This window comes from Lepidochelys kempii, chromosome 5 (genome assembly GCF_965140265.1).
Source record: "Lepidochelys kempii isolate rLepKem1 chromosome 5, rLepKem1.hap2, whole genome shotgun sequence".
In the NCBI taxonomy this organism is placed as follows: domain Eukaryota; kingdom Metazoa; phylum Chordata; order Testudines; family Cheloniidae; genus Lepidochelys; species Lepidochelys kempii.
Genome location: NC_133260.1, coordinates 42,653,262 through 42,676,096, shown reverse-complemented (window position 1 = coordinate 42,676,096; position 22,835 = coordinate 42,653,262). Strand labels below are relative to the sequence as shown.

The 22,835-nt window shown below is 43.9% G+C and overlaps 1 protein-coding gene across 9 annotated transcripts in view; it reads right to left on the bottom strand.

Moving 5' to 3' along the window:
• The window catches only part of ERBIN (erbb2 interacting protein), a 224,729-nt gene that overhangs the window by 168,473 nt on the left and 33,421 nt on the right, over positions 1–22,835 (bottom strand). For 6 of the 9 annotated variants that reach the window (XR_012158901.1, XR_012158902.1, XM_073344084.1 and 3 more), the window contains one exon: positions 16,784–16,898. The exons of 1 other annotated variant lie outside the window; for it this stretch is intronic. The gene's annotated coding sequence lies outside the window, so the exon portion shown is untranslated. Of the gene's footprint in view, positions 1–8,309; positions 8,397–16,783; positions 16,899–18,004; positions 18,332–22,835 lie in introns of all 9 variants that reach the window. 2 more of the 9 variants (XM_073344085.1, XM_073344088.1) reach the window with 2 other exon arrangements.

Genomic DNA, 22,835 nt, shown 5'->3' with positions numbered 1-22,835 from the left:
CTGTAGCAAAGGAGAGAAGAGAACCTGGCTCTCCAAACCCAGGAATCTAGCATGTGGTTCCCAATGACCCATTTACACACACATCTGGGAACTCCATGTGAGGAAGGAGCTCCCCTAACTTCCAGATGGGCAGTAAGATGGGCCAGGCGCCTCAAAAAAAAACATCTTTGGGACCTAGCACATGGCAGCAGCACATCCCCACTCTGGGTTCAACACATACAGCAGAAGACCCAGCCCAGTTCTAGGAGCAGGGAATCAAAAGCCAGGCTTACCCCAATACATCCTTCCATAGGTGCCGATTCAATGGGTGCTCCAGGGCTGGAGCACCCATGGAAAAAAAATAGAGGGTGCTCAGCACTCACCAGCCATAACTGATTGAAGGCACTGCCAACCAGCTGATTGGAGACTGGAGAAGGGGTTTGCGGGAGGGCGGAGAGCAGCGAGTGGGCGGAGGCCTCAGGCAGGGGGCAGAGCAGGGGTGGTAAGAGGCCGAACAAGGGCAGGGTCTTGGGGCGAAGCAGCAGTGGAGCACCCTCGGGGAAAAGAAAAACTCAGCGCCTATCCATCCTCCCTTCCCCTGAATGCAGCCTTCTGCTGTCAGCTAGTGGCGGTGTTAGTCCGGTAGCTCAAGCAGTAGCAGTCTGTGCTGCAGTGCCGAAGGCTCAGGATTCAAATGCTAATGATGATTCATTCACGGATGGGGTTGATTGCTATACCTAATACAAAATTTTTAGACTTTTTGTTTAAAATAAAAAACCTTAGAAGTTAGATTTAAAAGGTTACATTAAGAGAACATTATTTCAGTTGCAAATAAATAAATAAATAAATAAATAAAATCAAACATTTTGCACAGCCAGGTTGTGGTCAGGCAGACTTAGTACCTGGAGCCAGAATCTGCAATCACAAGACAAGAGTCCAGAGTTGGCTGAGTCAGGAGACTGGGAGGTCAGAAGCGAGACAAACTGGAGATCAGAACTATTAGTAAGGAACCAGAGTCAGGCTGGGTCAGGATACCAGAGGGTCAGTGGCAGGAGACAAACCAAAGATCTAGAACCACAAGTCAGGTGCCAGATCAAGCCAGAGAAGCAGGCAGTCCAGACCAGAGTTGAGCCAAGTTATTCAGGACAACTTCCTGTTCCAGCGCCTCACATTGGGGCACGACTTCATGAGTCGCAGACTCAGGCTGCCACAGGCAAGATTGTTGCGTAGCTACTCCCATGAAACTTGTAGACCTGGGTTTGAAACCCATGGGTCATGACATTTGAAAGTTCATAAAACTGTTTTTTTGCAACCTAAACATTCTTTTAATGTAGGGCATGGGGTTCTGGTGAGGCAGAGGGGGCAGATATCTGAACAGACTAGCAAATCTACTTTTCTACACCTGACTTGTCCCCATTCCCTAACCATGCAGTCCTGGATTTCAGTTGTCTGACAATTCCTTGTGGATGCCCTGTTGACCATCTGAAGTGTAGGTCTATTTTGAAAAATGACCCCCTATAACTCTAAACTACTTCCCATATGTATTCAAAGCCATATCTGATTATATTACTAAAAACAATAAAAATAAAGTTTTGATTTAAAAAACGAACAAAAAAGAGAACCAAACAGAACTAAAAGGAAGCTGCATTCTACGCCCTGTGAGTCGACATGATTGTTTACTAAGTAACCAAAGTGACATTTGTGCAAACTCATTGATGGGAAAAGAGAAGTTGGGCTAGAATCAACTGGGCCTAATTTGGCTTGCAGACTCGTCATAACTGGTGATGATACATGTGACAGAAAAAAATCCCACCTGATTCAGACTCCAAGTTTAAGTTTACAGAGCTGACAATTCAGAAAAATTGTTTCTTTCCGCTTTACAACTGTTCATAGACTAACAATTAAAAAGTTCTCCCCAGGCAGCACAGACAGAGGAGCAGCACCAATGTAGAAACTTGCAATATATCTATCCAACTTCAGAAGCCCAAGTTGCTATCATAAATGGTTAACTGTAGGTGTACTTCTGAGGATGTAGGGGTATGGTAGATTGATTTAAATCACCAAGTGGAAAGCCTCAATTTAAATAGTCGATTTTAGTCAACTTCTCCATTGTACTTCCGTTATTTTTCTAAAGCAAGGTGAATTCTCATGAGTTGATGTAACCATTAAAACAAGTTGATTTGCAACTAAATAGAACCTTTTCACTAGATTTTAGACTTATTTCTGCTGCCAAGGAGGGTATATTATAACTATTTACATTTAAGCAATTATTCACCTTAATATTTTCAGATTCTTATTTATTGTTCATTTTTAGTATGTTAGAAAATGGTGAATGATATAGGGTTTATTTACTAGATAATTAACTATTTGCTCATGATTTGTGTTAAGGTGTATTAGAATAGTAACTGGAATTTAATTAAGCATACAAAAGAGCATATTTATTTTTATTTAAATGTTTTATGATTATAAATTTAGGCCTTAATATATTGTGTATTAAATTCAGATTTCATCTTAAACAGATTTTAAAAAAACAAAACTTATAATTTAAATAACTGGATTCTTTGAATTTGGTTAAATTAAATTTAAAAATCTGATTTAAATTAAAAAAAAACTTTAAACCCTTCCTCCCCCACAATAAATCGATTCTTATTCACACTAGTTGAGGGAGAGGAGGGCAAATGGAACTTGGGAAGGAAAAGGCTAGGAGAAAATGGAAGCAATCAAGGAAAATATTTTTTTAAATTGAAAGTAGAGGTTTAAAAACTGTAAATAAGTAAATTATAAAAATAAACTGAATGTGGGCCACATTTTCTCTCTCACACATACTACCCACCCCTGAATCAACTTACGGATTAACTAACTTGTGAAATGTTATTTTATCCCCAGGACCCTCCTCCCCCCCACCCCCTCAAATATTCTGTTACACCCATTTCTTGCTTCTTATCTTAAATTAGGCCATGTCTACACTAGAGATCGTACAGCAGCACAGCTGTACCAATGCAGCTGCACTATTGTAAGATCTCTCATGTAGCCACTGTGCCAATGGGAGAGCTGCTCCCACTGACATAACAGTTGTCCACATTGGCGTGTCTGTTGGTGTAACTTATGTTGCTCAGGTGTGGGGGTGGGAAGAGGGTTCATACCCCTGGGTGACAAATTACACCGACAAAAGCGCTGGTGTCGACAGCACTATGTCAGTGGGAGAAGCTTGCTGTTGGCATAGCTACCGCTGCTCCTTGGGAGTGGTTAAATTATGCCAATGGGAGAGCTCTCTCCCACTGGCAAAGAGCTGCAGCTGCACCGCTGCAGCACTGTATGCTTAGACAAGCCCTTAGACAGCAAAGTTCTCAGGACAGGGATGTGTCTTACTTGTGTTTGTAGAGTTCCTATGAAAATAGGACACTAAATCTGCTAAGGATTTTGTAATGTGTAACAAGCTAGCAGTGTTCCATAACACACCCACCCTGTTAGCAAGGAATGAGTTGGCTAGAAGAGTGATAAGTAGGTGGTGACTCACTGCAGGAAGTGGATCCTTAGCTATCTCCTATGAGGGAGGGGGAAGGGAGGACTTGGAGAGCAAGAGGGCTGAGCGAAGACTGAGTGTGTGTGGAACCTATTCGTGTAGGGAGGAGGAGCCCTGAGCAGAAGGCTTTGGCCAGGACAGTTTCCTGTATAATTGTTTGAAAACTGTTTTGAGAGAGACTTCATTAAACTAGACCCAGGATGCAAAACAATGAATTTGTTTGAGACTAACTCTGTACTCATTAAACCAGACTGAGGAGTGAGAATTGTTTGAAGTAGGCTGGGAAAGTAGTACCTACTTACAAAATGAAAAGGAGTACTTGTGGCCCCTTAGAGACTAACAAATGTATTGAGCATAAGCTTGAAGTGAGCTGTAGCTCACAAAAGCTTATGCTCAAATAAATTTGTTGGTCTCTAAGGTGCCACAAGTACTCATTTTCTTTTTGCGGATACAGACTTACACAGCTGCTACTCTGAAACCTACTTACAAAATGTTACCATTATAATAATTCTTCAACTTCATTTTTTAAAAAGTGCATACCCTAAAAGCTCTAGTCTTTATATACTTGTCTGAACATTTAAAGATACCAAATACAATATTTTTTTTTCTAAAATGCAAGACATTTTACTGTTGAATCTTTACAAAAGGGTCTTGAAAGCCAACTTGCTACTGGACGTACACAAAAGTTGGATATCAGTCCTGTTTGAAGAGAACTACATTAACGCAAACTAGGAACCTTTCAGTTCACACCTGCAGCATGCACATGGGGGAGTTATAGCACAGCACTTTGATGCACACTGCTATTCACACCCCTGTTGTCTGAGCTGCAGGGTACTGTACACAAACATTTGAAAGAGCAGGAAGGAAAGTCTGTCATGTTGCCACCCACAAAGTACAGAGAAGCAGAAGGAGAAGGAAAAAGCTGCTGCAGAGAAGTGGAGAGAGAATAAGAAGGGACCAGAGTAGGGGGAATGTGATAAGCAGAGAGGGACTCTGGTAGTGTGGGGGCAGAGGACCTGGTAGTTGGTAAGGGAAGAAGGGGGCAGACTGGGGAAGAAAGATCGAGAAGGGTCTGAAACAACAGAGCACACTCCCCTCCAGAACATGGAACTGAAACCCAAGACTCATCCTGCTGCCAGCAAATACCCATGAAAGCCCTAAGCAAAGTATGTCTGATCCTCTTCTAGTGTCTGGCCCACATAAAGGATAATAGCCTGCTACATTCCATTCATTCAAATAGTGGACATCTGTGTTGTAGATCTAGTTTCCAGACCTGCCAATGACTCATGTGGGTGTTAATAACTTGCACACGGTGGAAATGTGCGTGCCAGTTAGCTTTTTTAAAAATCTAGGCATTTTCGTATGTAAAAAACTAAATTAAAAACATTAAGGTTGCGAAGTTCAACATGCAAAAATTTGCAAATGTAAATCAATCCTCTTGTGTGATGCAATATGATATTATGTTTCTCCTTAAGGGATTCCTGAATCATTCAGTGCACAAAATGGGTAAGCGCCCATTGAATTAATCAAGGTTGTATAGTATCACCTCAAGCAAGGTATTCCCAGCAGATAAAGGAAAGTTTTATCACTATACAAGGCACTGGTGAGTCATCTGGAATACCGTTTGCAATTCTGGTCTCCTATGTTTAAGAAAGATTAATTCAAACTGGAACAAGTGCAGAGAAGGACTGCTAGATTGATTAGAGGATGGAGAACCACGTAAAGAGAGGTTTCAGAGTAGCAGCCGTGTTAGTCTGTATCCACAAAAAGAACAGGAGTACTTGTGGCACCTTAGAGGCTAACAAATTTATTAGAGCAATGTTACTATACTATTATAAATATAACAAATGTTATTAAATTTATTCATGGGCTGCAGCCCACTTCATCGGATGCATAGAATGGAACATATAATAAGATGTACACACACACACACACACACACACACAGATAAGTTGGTTTCAGAGTAACAGCCGTGTTAGTCTGTATTCGCAAAAAGAAAAGGAGTACTTGTGGCACCTTAGAGACTAACCAATTTGAGCATAAGCTTTCGTGAGCTACAGCTCACTTCACCGGATGCATACCCCACAGTACGCATCTGATGAAGTGAGCTGTAGCTCACGAAAGCTAATGCTCAAATAAATTGGTTAGTCTCTAAGGTGCCACAAGTACTCCTTTTCTTTTTGAGAGATAAGTTGGAAGTTGCCGTACAAACTGTGAGAGGCTAATTAGTTAAGATGAGGTATTATCAGCAGGAGAAAAAAACTTCTGTAGTGATAATCAAAATGGCCCATTGGAACAGTTGACAAGAAGGTGTGAGGATACTTAAAGAAATAGATTCAATAGATGTAATGACCCAGCCACTCCCAGTCTCTATTCAAACCCAAGTTAATGGTATCTAGTTTGCACATTAATTCAAGCTCAGCAGTTTCTTGTTGGAGTCTGTTTTTGAAGCTTTTCTGTTGCAAAATTGCCACCCTTAAATCTCTTCCTGAGTGGCCAGAGAGGTTGACGTGTTCTCCTACCGGTTTCTGAATGTTATGATTCCTGACGTCAGATGTGTGTCCATTTATTCTTTTGCGTAGAGACTGTCCGGTTTGGCCAATGTACATGGCAGAGAGGCATTGCTGGCACATGATGGCATATATCACACTGGTAGATGTGCAGGTGAACAAGCCCCTGATGGTGTGGCTAATGTGATTAGGTCCTATGATGGTGTCACTTGACTAAACATGTGGACAGAGTTGGCATCGGGCTTTGTTGCAAGGATAGGTTCCTGGGTTAGTGTTTCTGTTGTGTGGTGTGTGGTTGCTGGTATTTGCTTCAGGTTGGGGGGCTGTCTGTAAGCGAGGACTGATCTGTCTCCCAAGATCTGAGAGAGTGACGGATCATTTTTCAGGATAGGTTGTAAATCTTTGATGATGCGCTGGAGAGGTTTTAGAATTAAGGAGCTTAGCTTGTTTAATCTAACAAAACAAAGGTTATGGCACATCATGGCTTGAAATTAGACAAAACATTTCTAACCAGCAGAGGAATGAAGTTCTGGAACCCCTTTCAAGTGATGTAACGGGGGCAAAACAAAAAAAAAAAACAAAAAACAAAAAACTTAACTTGTTTCAAGACTGAGCTTCATAAGTTTATGGAGGTGATAGTATAGTGAGGTTGCCTACAATGGCATATGGCCCATTTGTGACTGCTATTAGCAAATATCTCCAACGGCTGGTATAAGACTAGATGAGGTCGTCTAAATTACTACAAAGAATTATTTCCCAGCTGTCTGGCTGATGGGTCTCACCTTCATGCTCAGAGTCTAAATAATTACTGTATTTGGGCTCAGGAAGGAATTTCCCCCAGGTCACATAGGTAGAGACCCTGGGGAGTTTTCACCTTCCTCTTGCTGATTGAACTAGAGCAGTGGTCTCCAACTGGTTGATCGCGATCGACCCTCGAGTATCTCCCAATCAATCGCGATCTCTGGTGGTGCAGTGTGGCTAATACTAGGGCAGACTACCTGTGGTCCCCGGGGGAAGGGGGGGGAATGGGTCTCAATCCGCACGCAGCTCCTGTCTGCATGCACCACGCTTGCAGCTCCCATTGGCCAGGGGAGCTGAGGGTGCAGTGCTTGCAGACAGGCACAGTGAACAGAGCCATGTGTCCCCTGCCCTGCTGCAAGGGTATGTTGGCCCCTTCCAGGAGCAGTGTGGGACCGGGGTAGGCAAGGAGCCTGCCTTAGCCTCGCTGTGCCTGCCACCAACCGGGAGCCACCGGAGATAAGCACTGCCCGGTGAGAGGCTGCACCCCAATCCTCATCCCTGAACTCCCTCCTGGAGCCAGCATCCCATACCCGCTCCTGCACCTCAAGCCCCAGCCTGGAGCCCCTTCCCAGAGCCAGCACCTCATCCTGCACACCAACTCCCTGCCCCAGCCCTGACCCCCTCCTGCACCCCAACACTTTGCCCCAGCCCGGAGCCCTCTCCTGCACCCCAACTCCCTCCTACAGCTTGCATCCCTCACCCACACTGCAAACCCCTCGGACCCAGCCCTGAACCCCAAACCCCTACCCCAGCCTGAAGAAAGTGAGTGAGGATGGGGGATGGAGTGAGCGGGGCGGGGCCTTGGGAAAGGGGCGGGGTAGATCCTGGGTTGCCCTTACATTCAAAAAGTGATCTTGTGCAAAAAAGGTTGGAGACGACTGAACTAGAGTAAATGGTGGATTGTCTATAACCTGAAGTCTTTAAATCAAGATTTTAGGACTTCAGTAACTCAGCCAGTGGTTATGGGCCTATTACAGGACTGAATGGAGGAGGTTCTGTGGCCTGCAATGTGCAGGAGGTCAAACTAGATGATCACAATGGCCCCTTCTGGCCTTTAAATCTATGAATTAATGGAGACTTGGCTGCAGGACCCCAGCCACATTTGTTGCGAAATTGGAAAGTGTTAAATGAAAGAGGCAAAGGACTGCAGTAAAAGAGGATGGTCTCATAATTAATGCAATGGAAAGCCATCCTTAATAACTAGATTCTCTTTCTGCTGCAGTTCCTATCTGAGGCTGGACAAGTCACTTAAGCTAAAATTTTCACAGGTGGCCAAATGGGTGCTGACTTGAAACATCTGAGGACTTATTTGCAAGAATGCTGACCACACACATCTCCAACTGAAGTTGACTGGAGCTGTGCTGTGAACATACAAAATGCTACAAAAACATTAAGTACTCTGAAATATCACACCCCAGGCATTTCAAGTTGGGGACCTGAAGTTGCTGGATAAGGCTCAAATTATGAAAAGTACTCTCTTTGCCTCAGTCCCTTACCTGTAAAAAGAAAATACGGTCACCTCACCTTCCATGTGTTACAAATATTTATCTTCACGAAGCATTCATACACTACAGTGATGAGTACTATAAGAAAGCACATAAGGAAATTGATCATTCCATATTCCATACAGGGTTTGAATGACATGCACCAAAGAAAGCGAAGGGGTCACATGGTGAATGAGGAAAATAAAAATAAATATTTAATGGCTACCCATCCAGTGAGCACAGTCTACCCTAAGCATTGAATGAGGCGGGGTCATGTAGAAAAAGAATAGTCTGAATAATGGAATTCAAGGTTATCATAGAATCAGAGGACCGGAGAGGTCAGCTAGTCCAGTCCCCTGCACTCATGGCAGGACTAAGTATTATCTAGACCATTCCTGACAGGTGTTTGTTTAACCTGCTCTTAAACCTCCCCAGAGGGCAGACTGGAATCCACCCAACAGCCTCAAGAATGGGAGAACCAAAGAACAAGACATCTAGCAGCACGGAGCTGTCAGGAATGTGCTATCTGCTGACTGATTCAGCAACAGCATGATGAAGCAATTCCCATAGACTGGGATAGGAAGAAATTCCTATAAAAATAGACTCTAGAAAATGAGAACTTTGGGGGTCCGATTCTGCAAACCAACTTCCAGGAGCATCAGATGAGCATCTGACAAGGCCCTGCTCCCTCCTCATGTCCAGGCCACCTGGCCAGTGGCTTGGCATGAGCAACTCTAAGGCTGGTAACTATGATAACCTTGCAGAACCTGTGTGTGTGTGTGTTTGTATGAATGAATGTATGTGAGAATAAATATGAGATTGAATGGAATGTTATAGCTATAACTAACTGCTTACTATGATTCTTTCTGTATTCACAATAAATGTGGTATTTTGCCTTTTCCTCTTTAATAAGATCCTGCTGGTTTTTATTTTATTGGTATAACAACCTCCCTAGGCAATTTATTCCAGTGCTTAACCACCCTGCCAGAAAGTTTTTCCTAATGTCCAACCTAAACCTCCCTTGATGCAATTTAAGCCCCATTGCTTCTTGTCCTATCCTCAGAGATTAAGAAAAACAATTTTTCCCCTCCTCCTTGTAACAACCTTTGACATACTTGAAAAGGTATGTCTCCTCTCAGTCTTCTTTTTTCCAGACTATCATAATGCACATGCATAAGGTAGCCAAATTAAAGCAATCTTAATGCTGGAAATTTCCTAGTTTTTGAGTATTTGGCTTTGCAATCTTAACTCTCCTTTATATGGAGATCTTTTTAAAATGCAATACTCATTTAAACTGAGTTTAATAATATGTACTGAACTGCTGTAGTCTTGTATGCTCATTCTTGAATTTATAATTGAACATGTCATTCTATTACAGTTCCATTCCTTAAAAGTTGCTGAATATTCCAGGAGTTTGGCCTTACAGAGACAAGATCCCATGCTTTTCCACTCCAAATGTGAACAACTTCTTAAAATCTGAAGGATCCGCCCAAAAGGAAGATATCACTGAGACACACTGTCAAGTGTCAAGGCATTTTAAAAACAAGGCAATTAAAAACACGCAACTTTCAGGAAGTATAAGTTCCTGTTTGCATGTCATAATGGTAGTGACTGACACTAGGTTCTTATCTTGCTGCAACAGCTACTTGATTTTGCTTGTCCGTATACATCACTCCAAAAAATACTTTTCATTCTATTGTGTTTCCAACAGACATGTTCCATCTGCTAGTGAGGTATGATCTGTTTCTATGTGACATCATCACATTACACTTGAGAAGACTAATGCCAGTTTATAAACACTAAACCTTGGCTCGGTTTCAAAACTCCTTACTACCTGCCACGTAAGTAATGATAAAATGTGTGGATTATCTTTTGTCATATAATTTAGAACTACTCTACTATGATGCAAGGCTCTTACATTTTCTACAAAAGGCAATTCTAAATAAATGATTTGTTATATGATTGAACTAGAACTGTACTGTTCCTTTGGATTTTTTATAATACAACAGAATCTAAGTCATTATTCCTCTTTTGACCCGTAAAAGCCATCCAGGGCCACAAGTGATGTGTGCTGAAGTACAAATAAATTATTACAGCAATAAAGATTTTTATATTCTGGAGCCATTGTATATTTGCAAGATAATTGTTATTTCTTCAAGTTAACACCTTACTCAAAGGAAGGTTTAATTTTGAGAATATTTTAATTTCCTTGAGATTTACTAAAAGTTATTTTTAATACCTGTAATCAGAGAAAACTAATTAACTGTGTAGGTACAGTTTGAAACTATCTTTACCGGGCAAAATAATATATGTAATTTTTAAAAAGCTGTCTTTGTGTCTACTTAAACAAGAGGATTACTGGGAGAGCACAAAGTGTTTAGAGAGGCAGTGATGATGAACACTCGTAAGGACACTTTCCTTGGGGATGCACCCCCTCAAATGAAAGAAACACACCTTCAGGGATATGAGATTTTAGAAGGAATTCATTCAGGCTAACAACCCTGGAAAAATACATGGAAGTTGCTGAAACACTAGTACTACCGGCGTCATCTACAAGTTTCTCCCTGTTGAGGAGTCTCTCTTTGTCTGAAGGGTGCTTTGACAGAAATTTGCTTTCAGTGGAAATAACTGTGGCCTCCACCTACAAGGACAGGACTGCCAAGTCACACTCCAGTACACCTTGGAGAATATTTAAGCACATTGTCTATTTTCCTTGTATGGTTGCAGATCCCTTTGTTGGCATGCTTGATTGTTTTGGTGATTAGGTGGAGAACCTATCCTCAGCTATGTCCTGTACAGCTCCCTATTCCATTCAGTCAGCTGGATCTTCAGAGATATCTGCTGTAGGTTCCATGCTTATAACAAATGGAAACTTCTAGCTGTGTGGAATTCCTCCTGGTCCTCTTCTTTGGCAGTCTCAGCATTTATGTACCTTCAGCCATGTAGAATGCCGCTTCACCTGTTGCCTTTGTTGTTTACAAACCATCACGCCTCCTCTCTGGTTTCCACATTCTCTGGTTCTCTGATGGCCAATTCCTTTTTGTTGAACTGGGGGTGGTTATACTTCCTGAATCAGACTGTCTAAGGACTCCATAAACCCTTTCATAAGGGAAAATGCCATTTCTCCTTTGGAAAGATGGGTTCCTGATACTTATAGCCGAGACAACCCCAGCAGGCCTGTAGTGTCATAACAGGTAGCATGTTGGTGGGACAGTTGTTCCAGAGACAGCCTTGAGTGCAGGTTCCCTGCCGGAACTGTTCAGCAGAACTGTAAGGCAGGAGGTCTGGGCCAATGTCTACTGCTACAAATGCAAGAGTGTGTCAACAGGTCATGAATGCTAACAAAGGAAACATGAAGGAAACCAAAGTTCCCTTCAGCAATCTTGAGATATCTGGTCACCGTGACGCGGTGAAAGAGCCGCATATATGCCAAGTGGATGGGATAGAGACATGGGGTCATTGCTTGTCCCAGGCCTTGCAATCCTGTCTGTGTTCTTGATGGCAAGACAGAGATTTTTCCAGTTAGCACCCAAATCATGCATGACTTATGTCTCTAGCTCCTTGCAAGATGCTAAAAGATATCCAGTTGAAGAACACTGTTCAGATTATTATACTGAAAGAACTGACTTCACTACTGCGTACAGCTGAAAATATCAGAAGTTTGTCAGAACCATCCACCAAGTACAGTATGTTCCAGTAACAATCTAGAGGTGTCAAAAAGTATGGCAAATCCAATGGCTTAATATTCAGCCTTAAATATCCCTCAGCAAATGCTAAGAAGGAATTAGACTTTCACATATTCTATCTCTGCACAAAGAAGAATTTACTGTTTTTGTCAGTCTTGAAGATTTTATCTTGTATTTTTAAATGCCGTATTTTTAATATTTTTTCCACACTGGATCTAGACATTTAGCAGCGTGCCAAATTCCAAGTTTAACATCAGACAAATTATGGCTTCTTTCCCAGAAAGCAATGAATTTTTAAAATTTTACACTAAAGCATCTGCAGAATGCTCAATAAATTCAACAATGGACTGCACTTTGTTATAACTGTGTATTGGTTATTTCACAAACAGGCACTTCTATAGCAGCTTCTATCCAAGTATTTCAAAGCTCTTTATAAACATTGCTTAGGCCTCAAAAGACCCCTATGATGTAGTACATCATACAATCCTGTTTTACAAAAGAAAAATCTGAGGAGACATGCCTGCGGCCACACAAGTCTGTAGCAGAGCCAGGAATAAAAACCAGCTCTAACCTAGTCCTGTCCATTAGCCGCTAGCTAATGATTTTTTCTCCCAAGCAGAGATGCATTATCATTCTCTACTAAAGTTTTCCACACAAGCCAGTAAGGTCCTGATCCACTGAAGTCTGCGGGAATCCTTCCATTAAACCTCAGTGAGCTTTGGAACAGGTCTTACTCACTGTCGCTTTTAAGATGAAATGGACAAAGAACTGGATTAATCTTCAGATGGAACAAACTAATATAATGGAGGTTATTAAACTAATATAGAAGTTATAAAAAAGTTTTATTTCAAGAACAGTATTCTATTTTCTGATGGCCTAAGGTGATCACTTTTTTCTCCATGCAGAAATTAATAAATACTCACTGTATGAGGCTCTGGGAAAAGTATTCTATTCCCTACAGACATTAAGCAACCTGAGCCAACATAACAAACAGGAAATGGACCACCTCAGAGTTAACATTTTGCATTGCTTCTTAAACTCCCAGCTTAATTATTATGTTATGTGGTGCTCTAATGTATGTGCTTACCAATAACCCAATTAAAGTTACCAGTTAATTAAATCAGAAACAGCACAAAGAGGAGATGTAAATTAGTATTATGAAAAAAAAGAAAGTATGTACCACAATAGCAAAAAATGAAAGAAAGCTTTCTGACTCAAAAAGCCAGCAATTGAATCTGATTCTTTGCTTTTCAAAATCCTTGTCTACAATATGCATTGCAGTGTTTGCTCCAGACCTCAAACGTAGCATCAAGAAAGAGCGTTAAAACAAACACACACACACTTAATTGTTAATCTCCTCTCCCAGTACATGGAAGCTACATCCAGGGCCGTTCCTACCCATACGCAAAGTACGCTGCTGTGTAGGGTACCAAATTTCCTGATGCCCTACGCAGCTGCGTGGTGCTCCAGCCCCTGCTCCACCTCTTCACTAAGGCCCCCGCCTCTGCTCTGACCCAGCCCTGCCTCTTCCCACCCCAGCTCTGCTCCCACTTGACCCCTTCCCAAAGCCCCTGCCCCGCTGTAGCCAGACAGGCGTCCCGTCCCCCCCCCAGACCAGCATTGCTGGAAACACAGGAGGAAGCAGGAACAGGGCACTTAACATATATTCCAGCACAGCCTTTGAAGCTGTGAAAGCACAGGTGTGCTGCTACAATGTGCCTCTGGGAGCAGATACAAGGATTAAGCTCACAGCAGGCAGAGGCCCTGTGACAGACATGGCTCTTAGCCCCTACTAAATATCGTGATGCACACACACCAACATCCTAGGTGGGAAAATATTTACCCTGATAAAAGAAATGTCCAGTAGTCGAAACTTATTGTTTCTCTCCTTTGCAAGTGTAAACTACTCTTGCAAAAGCTGGCGTCACCCCGACAGACCAGCCTCAATTTGGCATAAGAAAGGAGAAAGAGAATAAAGGAGTACAGAGGTATAAGTAGGGGACCTACAGCACCATGATTTTTGAGTGCTTTTCACTATCTATCTGCTGGTCAGATAAGTGACAGCCTCCCAAGGCTTCTGCAGCTAAGAGGGTCCCTACGCCTTGTCCCTTATTCGTCTTTCCGCGGAATTGAGTGACCGATCCTGGCTTGGCACCGCTGGAATCGAGAGATGCAAGGAGGGTAAGAAGCACCCACACCTGATCTCCTATCTTTAGTTTCAGAGTAACAGCCGTGTTAGTCTGTATTCGCAAAAAGAAAAGGAGGACTTGTGGCACCTTAGAGACTAACCAATTTATTAGAGCATAAGCTTTCGTGAGCTACAGCTCACTGTAGCTCACAAAAGCTTATGCTCTAATAAATTGGTTAGTCTCTAAGGTGCCACAAGTCCTATCTTTAGTGTACACATATTTTGAAATAGAGCTCTATACTTTGTTTTCTTTCTTTGGGATTGTGGCTTCAGTTTTGTAACTTGTTTGTGTGTGTAACATCTCCACATTTAAATAAGTAGGCACTAGCAATTTTGTAACCACATGATTAGAATCTAGCTTAATAAATTTTGGTAACCATTTATGCATAAGCCTGACTTGTTTTCTCTGGTTTACTGTAAAGCAGCCAACACAATTAAAGAACCTCAGCCGTTTTGGCTCTAAAGCCTGGCCATTAGGTGAGAGTACTAAGAGCCTAGCGTTGAGTTGTGCCGCCTCCACGGGGCAAACTCTTGGGGCACCTGTCAGTCAATCCTGGCTGCCCGCTGCGAAGGAGCTCTGAGCTCTAGCAGTTAAAGTCACGGGTGTGGAGAGGCTCTTAGTGCTGCCATTGGGGCACCTGTCAGTCAGTATTGACTGCCCGCTGCGAAGGAGCTCTGAGCTCTAGCAGTTAAAGTCACCGGTGGTTAGGACCTTGGGGCATCCGTCAGCCTAGCCCGGGCTGCCTGCCGCGAAGGGACAGTGCGTCCTAGCGGTTAAAGTCACGGATGGTATAAACGGGCATAGCTGGCACCTCACCAAACATCCTTGGCCGTCGGCTAACACCCGCCCCCACTCCCCTGAGAACTGCAGCAGAGGTCGGGTGCCCTGCACTCACCGGCAGCAGTAAGTGGGGCAACCCAGCCCCAGCCTGCTCCGCTCCTCTGGCTCTCAGCCATGCAGCCGGTGAGTGCTGGGGGACGGTTCCCCCCTGCCTCCCAAGGCTGGGAGCCAGGGGAGCAGAGCAGAACGGGCTGGGGCCAGGTCGCTCCACTTCCTGATGCCCCCGTGAGTGCAGGGTTGGCCTGGAAACCACCTCCCACCCCGCAGAGGCCTGTGGGACTGTGTAGGGCACCAAAATGGCTAGGGACAACTCTGGCTACACCCTAAGTTATTCTCATCTCTCTTTTCCATTACTACTATTTTTGTCTCCGTCTCCTAAAAAACTTACTGCCATGCTACTGCCTAGACTCAACACAATGTCCAAGCAACATTTCCTGTACTACCTTTTCTTTATTATAGCCACTGAACAATCAACAGTCTTGCTGGGTATTTGCATTTAGTAGCATGCTATTTCATTTCTAAAATGGTATTTCACCAACAAAATGCTTAATGAAACAGTTTTTACTAGTGAACTATTAAATCTCAAATTTAAGTGAAATCTCCGATATGAGAGTCAGGAGTTCCTAGGGTGAATCCTACTATCAGCAAAAACTAGTGTTCATTAATTTCTGGCATCAGGAGAAGAGGGTGTGGGGGGAGAGTGTGTTTGCTTAATGGGTTTAATTGGCTCTCTATGGTGAAATTACCTAAGAAGGCTGAGACCACCACCTATACTCCAAAAAGATCCAAATAAACTGCAGTCTCAAAGAATTATGCAACAGGCTCCAATTAAACACATACATTTATACTGCACGTATACAGAATATACGTAGTATACATTTTTATATATAATCACACAGTTCTGGTTTCTCTCTCTCCCCTTCCCTTTCATTCGGTGGACTGATGTGAACCAGTCTATGCATCCTTTATTACCCTCAGAGCCTGGAAGCAGACAGGAAGCCCGATGTATCAGCTTTTGCAGTTATAAAAAGAGTAACAAACGTGGCACAATCTTGACCACTCTTCGCCAAACCACTTCTTCGCAAGAACCACTTCTCAAAACAGTTCTTCCATAGGCGATTGGTAGAATAGGTCAGTCGAGGCTAAGCCTCCCCTGACACAGCTGCTGCTGCCGGATGCCCAGTTGAGGATTTTTGGCAGCTTGCACAGGGGAAGTTTTTGATTATTATGCCCCATGTAGGTTCCAGGGCAGCTGAGGAGGCAGTATGTGCCACTCACCTTCCCGGGGTTCATCAGTAATCTCAGAACCCGGGAAGCTGAGTAGCAGATACCGCCTCCTCAGCCACCCTAGAACCTGCATGGCATAAAAGCTCAGGTTCTTCAGGAAGAGACAAGAGCTTTTCCCGCGGGGCAGCTTGGGGTCTCAGGAGGGGAGGTGCAGCGCAGCTGGGGCAGCTCCAGCCAGCCCATGGTTCTCCAGCCATAGATGGTGGTGGGGGTGCCTTGGGAGAAGGGGTGGAGCCGGGGGCTAGCCTCCATGAAGTGGGGCTCCACCTGCCACCCACAAGTTCTTCCATACCTTCCCTAGATGCTGCTATCAATGCAGACTCCAAACAAACATGCTTTTTTGTTGCTAATTTGTGGTGGGCGGAAGAACAAAAAAAACAGGATCAGAGGAAGGAATATCCACTAACGTACATGCCTTCACCTTCAACAACATGACATACTTTTGCGTTGTACTTCCCTCTAGTCCATTCAGACTATTACCTACCCGAATCACTCCACCTCATCCAGTTGACACCATTGCAGCCTGAATCGGTTTCTGAACTTGGATCTCGAACTCAGTGGGATGCAGCAATGAGCTCAATATAACCATCCACATGGAACTGTAAAAAAGTTAAGACTCATTTTAATGAGTACATAGAATTTTTTTCCACTAACAGTGCCTAATGGAAATACAATCCAACAAATCGAAAATACTAAGATTGCCTTATTTCCTATAGTTACTTAGCGTAGTACCTAAGTTCTAAACCAATCAGTCTTGCTGTTGAATATTAATGTGACCCAGCTATTGCTAAAAGGGCAAACATGAATGGAATGTAAAATCAGAACAGAAACTATAAGACTGATTAATTTTTTTCATTCTCATGCACCAAAGTATTTGGGTTGCAGAAAAGTGTTTGAATTCAAATATAACAAAAACCCACATATGCAAAATAGCGTGAGAAAACATTTTTGTTTCTAGAACACAGTTAATAGGTAAACAAAACAACTGAAAAACAACATTTACAAAAATTAAATCTTGAGCCTAAACCAGATGACAGTATCCATTTAAGGACGCAATCTCAGAGCATCAGAGGCATATTACAAGACAGAGAACCTGTATGCTGAAAGCATTGTGTCGTGATGCTTCTCCATTGGACCCTCTTAGCAACAGATTAGGATAAAGAGTCCACAATTATTTGGCAGACCTGTCAGCTGCCCTTCATTTTAGTTCAACGTAAGGTTTTACAGGAATGTCTGTCTGTGGTTATTGATAGGAGGGGATGGAGTTGCTCTTGAATGGTTTGATCCATTTCTATCTGGAAGTTCTGTTCTGCACAGAGAACTCTTCTGGAGAGCTGCTGTATTATAGAATATCAGGGTTGGAAGGGACCTCAGGAGGTCACCTAGTCCAACCCCCTGCTCAAAGCAGGACCAATCCCCAACTAAATCATCCCAGCCAGTGATTTGTCAAGCCTGTTACTGTATATTATGTATGTTGAGGACATACATTTCTATTATACGTTCCTGGCTAGTATACTGGAACAGCAGCAGCTATAACTCTAAGACAGAACATACCCATCACCTTATCTTCATGACATTTATTGAGACCAACTCAAATAACCTTACAAAAATATGGCAAAGAACATGAGGAGGAGGAGGAAGAGGAGGTGGTGGTGTTACGTACTCATAGTTTTAGCATCCCATTTCAGAACAGGAGATTACTCACCTGTGCAGTGACTGACATTCTTCGAGACAAGTGTCCCTGTGGGTGCTCCATTCCAGGTGCTGATACACCCCTGCGCCTTGGCTTGGAGATTTGTACAGCAGTACCTGCAGAGGTCTCATGTGCTGCTGGCGCCTTAACTGCTCGTGCGTGTCCCTGACTCCTCAGTTCCTTCTCTACTTTGGCGTTTGGAGAGGAGGAGGGTGGGTAGTGGAACACCCGGATGGACACTGCACAGGTGAGTAGCCTCTTCTTCGAGAGATGTCCCTGTGAGTGCTCCACTCCAGGTGACTTAGAAGCAGTATCTTTAGGATGGTAGGGACTTTGGATCTGGTAAAAAAAAGTCAGACAGCATAGCTCAGACCACTCCAGTGTCAGTCAAGAGTTCCCGAGTGCTAAACACTATGCCCTTAAAGGCGTGCTCCGAAGCCCAGGTAGCAGTCTTGTAGATGTCTACGAGGGGAATATTACATAAGAATGCAACAGACATTGACACAGATCTGGTAGAGTGTGTCTTAATTGAAGTTGGAGGATGGATCTTCTTTAATTGGTAGCATAAATGGATGCAGTCTGATATCCAGTTGAATATTCTCAGGCGGGATATCGATTTGCCCTTAGATAGCTCTGCAGTTGAGAAAAAAATTTTGGGGTCACCCTGAACAGTCTAGTCCTATCCAGATGAAGTGTGTGCATTGCTGCTTCAAAAGTGCTTGCATGCTGTTTAGGAAAGAAGGTTGGTAGATGGATAGGTTCATTGAGGTGCAAGGACCAATGCACCTTCAGGAGAAATTTGGGATGCGTTGGAGCATGACTGTATCTTTTAAATAAAAATAAAATTAAAAAAAAAAAAGACGTATGGTGAGTCAGGCATGAGAGCTCCTACACATCTGGTGGATGTAACTGCCACTAAGAATGCAGCTTTCACAGATAGGTGTAGTAGAGAGCAGGATGCTAGCAGTTCAAATGGCTTTTCCGTCAAACATGTGAGGACCAAGTGTAAGTCCCATGGTGAGTGAGTGGTCTGATGTCTGGGTACAGTGCCTGGATGCCTTTAAGGCATCTTTTTGTGATAGTGTGGGCAAAGGTTGTGGTGTCACTGATCTTCTGGTGAAATGCTGTGATTGCTGCCATGTACCTTACGGAGCTGAAGGAGAGGCCAGATTGTCTGAGCTCCAGAAGGTAGTCCAGTATGATTGGAAGAGATGCAGAAGTAGGAGCTGTTTGCCTGGCAGAACACCATGCCATGAACCTAGACCATTTATGGATATATGTGGTACGTATAGATTGTGCCCCGCTGTGTAACAGTACAGTTTGCACCTGCTCAGAGCAGTCTAGTTCTTCATTGGAGAACCACTGAGGAGCCATGCCTTGAGGTGGAGCATTCCTATGTTTGGGTGGTGTAGATGGCCCCTGCGTTGGGACAATAAGTTCGGAGGCATGTGGGGGGAGGGGGGAGGAAGAATGGTGGACAAGTGGACATCCATGTTAGAAGTGGGTACCATAGCTGTCTGGGCCCATAGGGGCTATCAGTATGATCCTGGCCCTCTCCATTTGTATCTTTAATACTATTTTGTGTAGCAGTGGTATCGGTGGGAATGCGTATAAGTAGGTTGCTGCTCCATCTGATCGTAAATGTGTCCCCCATGGAATGTTTTCCAAGACCCACTCTGGAGCAGAATCTGGGACATTTCTTATAGTTTCTATGGTAATATTTGGCTAGGAGGGCGGCATAGTTTCCACCTTAAATTGCAACGTGGAGGATGCATAAACCTTGTGGCCAAGTCCATTCTTTTACTCTCCCTGTCAGAAGGAGTAAACCGGAAATGTTGCTGCTTGTTTCTTTGGTTCGCCGCTTCCACTACCAGCAAGTTTGGTGCTGGATGTGTGAAAAGCCACTGAGCCCTTGGAAGGGACATAGTATTTCCAATCTACTCTTGCAGGTTGGGGGTATAGTGGCTGGGGTTTGCCAGATATTCTTGACTGGGTCCATGATAGCTTCATTGATCGGGAGGGCAATCTTGGACGAGGCCGTAGGTTGCAAGATATCTGTTGAGTCTCTGACACCTCCTCCATAGTGATCTTGAGCTCGCTAGACACCCTTTTAAATAGGTTCTGAAAGTGGATGAAATAGTCTGCCGTTGCTGGCGGTGGCGGCATAATAGCCTCACCAGGGGAGGAAAATGAGTTGTTATTTGGAGAGGTATCAGACGGCACATCTTTGTGTGCACCACTGCAGGTTCCTCCCATACAGTAACTCCTCGCTTAATGTTGCAGTTATGTTCCTGAAAAATGCTACTTTAAGTGAAACTACGTTAAGCAAATCCAATTTCCGCATAAGAATTAATGTAAATCGGGGGGGGGGGGGGTTCGGTTCCAGGGACATTTTTTTTCACCAGACAAAAAGACATTTTATATTCACACACACAGAGTATAAGTTTTAAACAAACAAGTTAATACTATGCACAGCAATGATGACTGTGAAGTTTAGTTGAGGTGGTAGAGTCACAGGGTGGGATATTTCCCAGGGAATGCCTCGCTACTAAATGATGAACTAGCACTCGGCTGAGCCCTCAAGAGTTAACACATTGTTGTTAATGTAGCCTCACACTCTATAAGGCCGCACAAATGGAGGGAGGACACACAATAGACGCATGGCAGTGGCTGCAAACATTCCCTGTGGAAACTGAATGTGATGATGAACTCATACGGTCGTGTGTGTGTGTGTGAGAGAGCAAGACACACACTCTGTGTGTGTGTGTGTGTGTGTGTGTGTGTGTGTGTATGAGAAACGCGCATTGCCCCTTTAAGTACACTGACCCCTCTCTTAAGTGCACTGCCCATTTAAGTAAATCAGCAAGCTGAGACAGTAGCTACTGCCAGCAAGCTCCCTCCATCCTGAGCCCTGTCATGTCGTCGTCCCCCACCACTCTGTGGAGATGGGGTACAGGAGCAGGAGGGCAGGACTGGGGTGGGGAAAAAGAGGGACCCCCTGAAATTAGCACCCCTCTTCCCTCCCACCCTCTGCACAGCAAGCAGGAGGCTCCCAGGAGCAGCACACAGCAGTGTGGGGAGGGACACCTGAACTGCCTCACAGGGAGCTGATAAGGGGACTGCTGGCCCGCCCTGGTTCCAAGCCTCCACCAGCTAGCTCCAACGGGCTGCTCTTCCTGCAAGCAGTGGACAAAGCAGGCAGCTGCCAAACAACATTATATGGGAGCATTCTGCAACTTTAAACGAGCACGTTCTCTAATAGATCAGCAACATAACCAAATAACGTTAACTGGGACGACGTTAAGTGAGGCGTTACTGTACATCCATCACAGACATGTGTGAGGGTTGGAGGAGGAGATTTGGTGTCACCTCTATGTGGGCTGTGTCAAGTGGTGTGATGTCCCCTTTAGGGCCCCCATGGGTTCCAATAATGCCATTGTCCGGGGAAGGGCCTGGGTGGTCCCATCCAAGGGTGCCCATACCAGGATGGTAACTCTCTGGCATATGAGAAGGGAGGGATAGCTCAGTGGTTTAAGCATTGGCCTGATAAACCCAGGGTTGTGAGTTCAATCCTTGAGGGGGCCAATTGGGATCGGGGGAAAAAAAAGAAGTGATGACTGGTCCTGCTTTGAGCAAGGGGTTGGACTAGATGACCTCCTGAGGTCCCTTCCAACCCTGATATTCTATGACCTTGATCTTATTGGTACAGCATTAGTGGGTGTGTTGAATGTGGAGGAGTAGTGTGGCGAATAAACTCCCTCCACTTTGTCATCCTCATCACTAGAAAAGTGAGAAGGGAGAGGGGATAATCGTCAGTTTGGTGCCAACAGTCTCACTGAGACATCAGAACCCAGTAAAGAAGATTCAGGGGTTGGTGAAACAAGAAAATCCCTTTGGTAAAGAAACTGCGGTGCCGATGGATACCGTGCCGAGTGCAGTGATGGGACTGCAGGGTCAGTTGGTGCTGACTGGTGTGGCAACATGTGCGTCATCAAAGGTGGCAAAGAGTCAATGACGAGGCTGTAATAGCAGTTGTGTGCTGCACAGACAATAAATAATCCTTGATTCAAATGAGAACAAGATTCTTCATGAAGTACTCCTGGCGGAATTCTGCACCAACAAATTAAAAATTTGGCACATAGTACTTTAAAATTCTGGATATTTTCTTTTTCAAAATAGCACTATATAACCATGCCAGTTTCATTTACTTCGATAATTTATTTCAAACTACCTGTCAGCAAGTACATCTGTAACAGTACAGACACACAAAAATTCCCCCAGGAGTACAGAGTTAAAGAAACCCCTATGACAGCCCAGTTCCAGTTTCCCTGCCCCTTCCTCTCTCCCCCCTCCCCCAGCCAGGGAGTCAGACACACTCACTCCCTCCAGAGCCCAGCCATGGGCCATTCCCAGCCCAGACACTCACACCCCCAATCTCCCCAGAGGCCAGCTGCGGGCCAACCCCACCCCAGTCTGAGAACGAAACTGCTCTAAGGAGCCATTATGCTGAAAACCATTATGTTGCCAAACACTTCTCATTATTCCTAATATTCTTAGAATAATAAATTGAAAAGAACAGAGGCCCAGTTAAAGTTTGACAAGATAACTATTTTGGTTTGTGGCCTTTTGGAATCTTCACTTGATTTAATGAGTTAGCCCATGGCCTTGGGCGCTATGTTTTTACAATTAAGAATTAATGCATTTAGCATCTCATCAGACCCAAACATCTACAAGGTCTCTTTGCCATTTGTCTAATGTAACACAACCTGAAACTGTAAGGGACATTCATGGTTCCATTCCCTGTGTTACACTCTCCTCGGCTTGTCTTGAAATGAAACAAGGG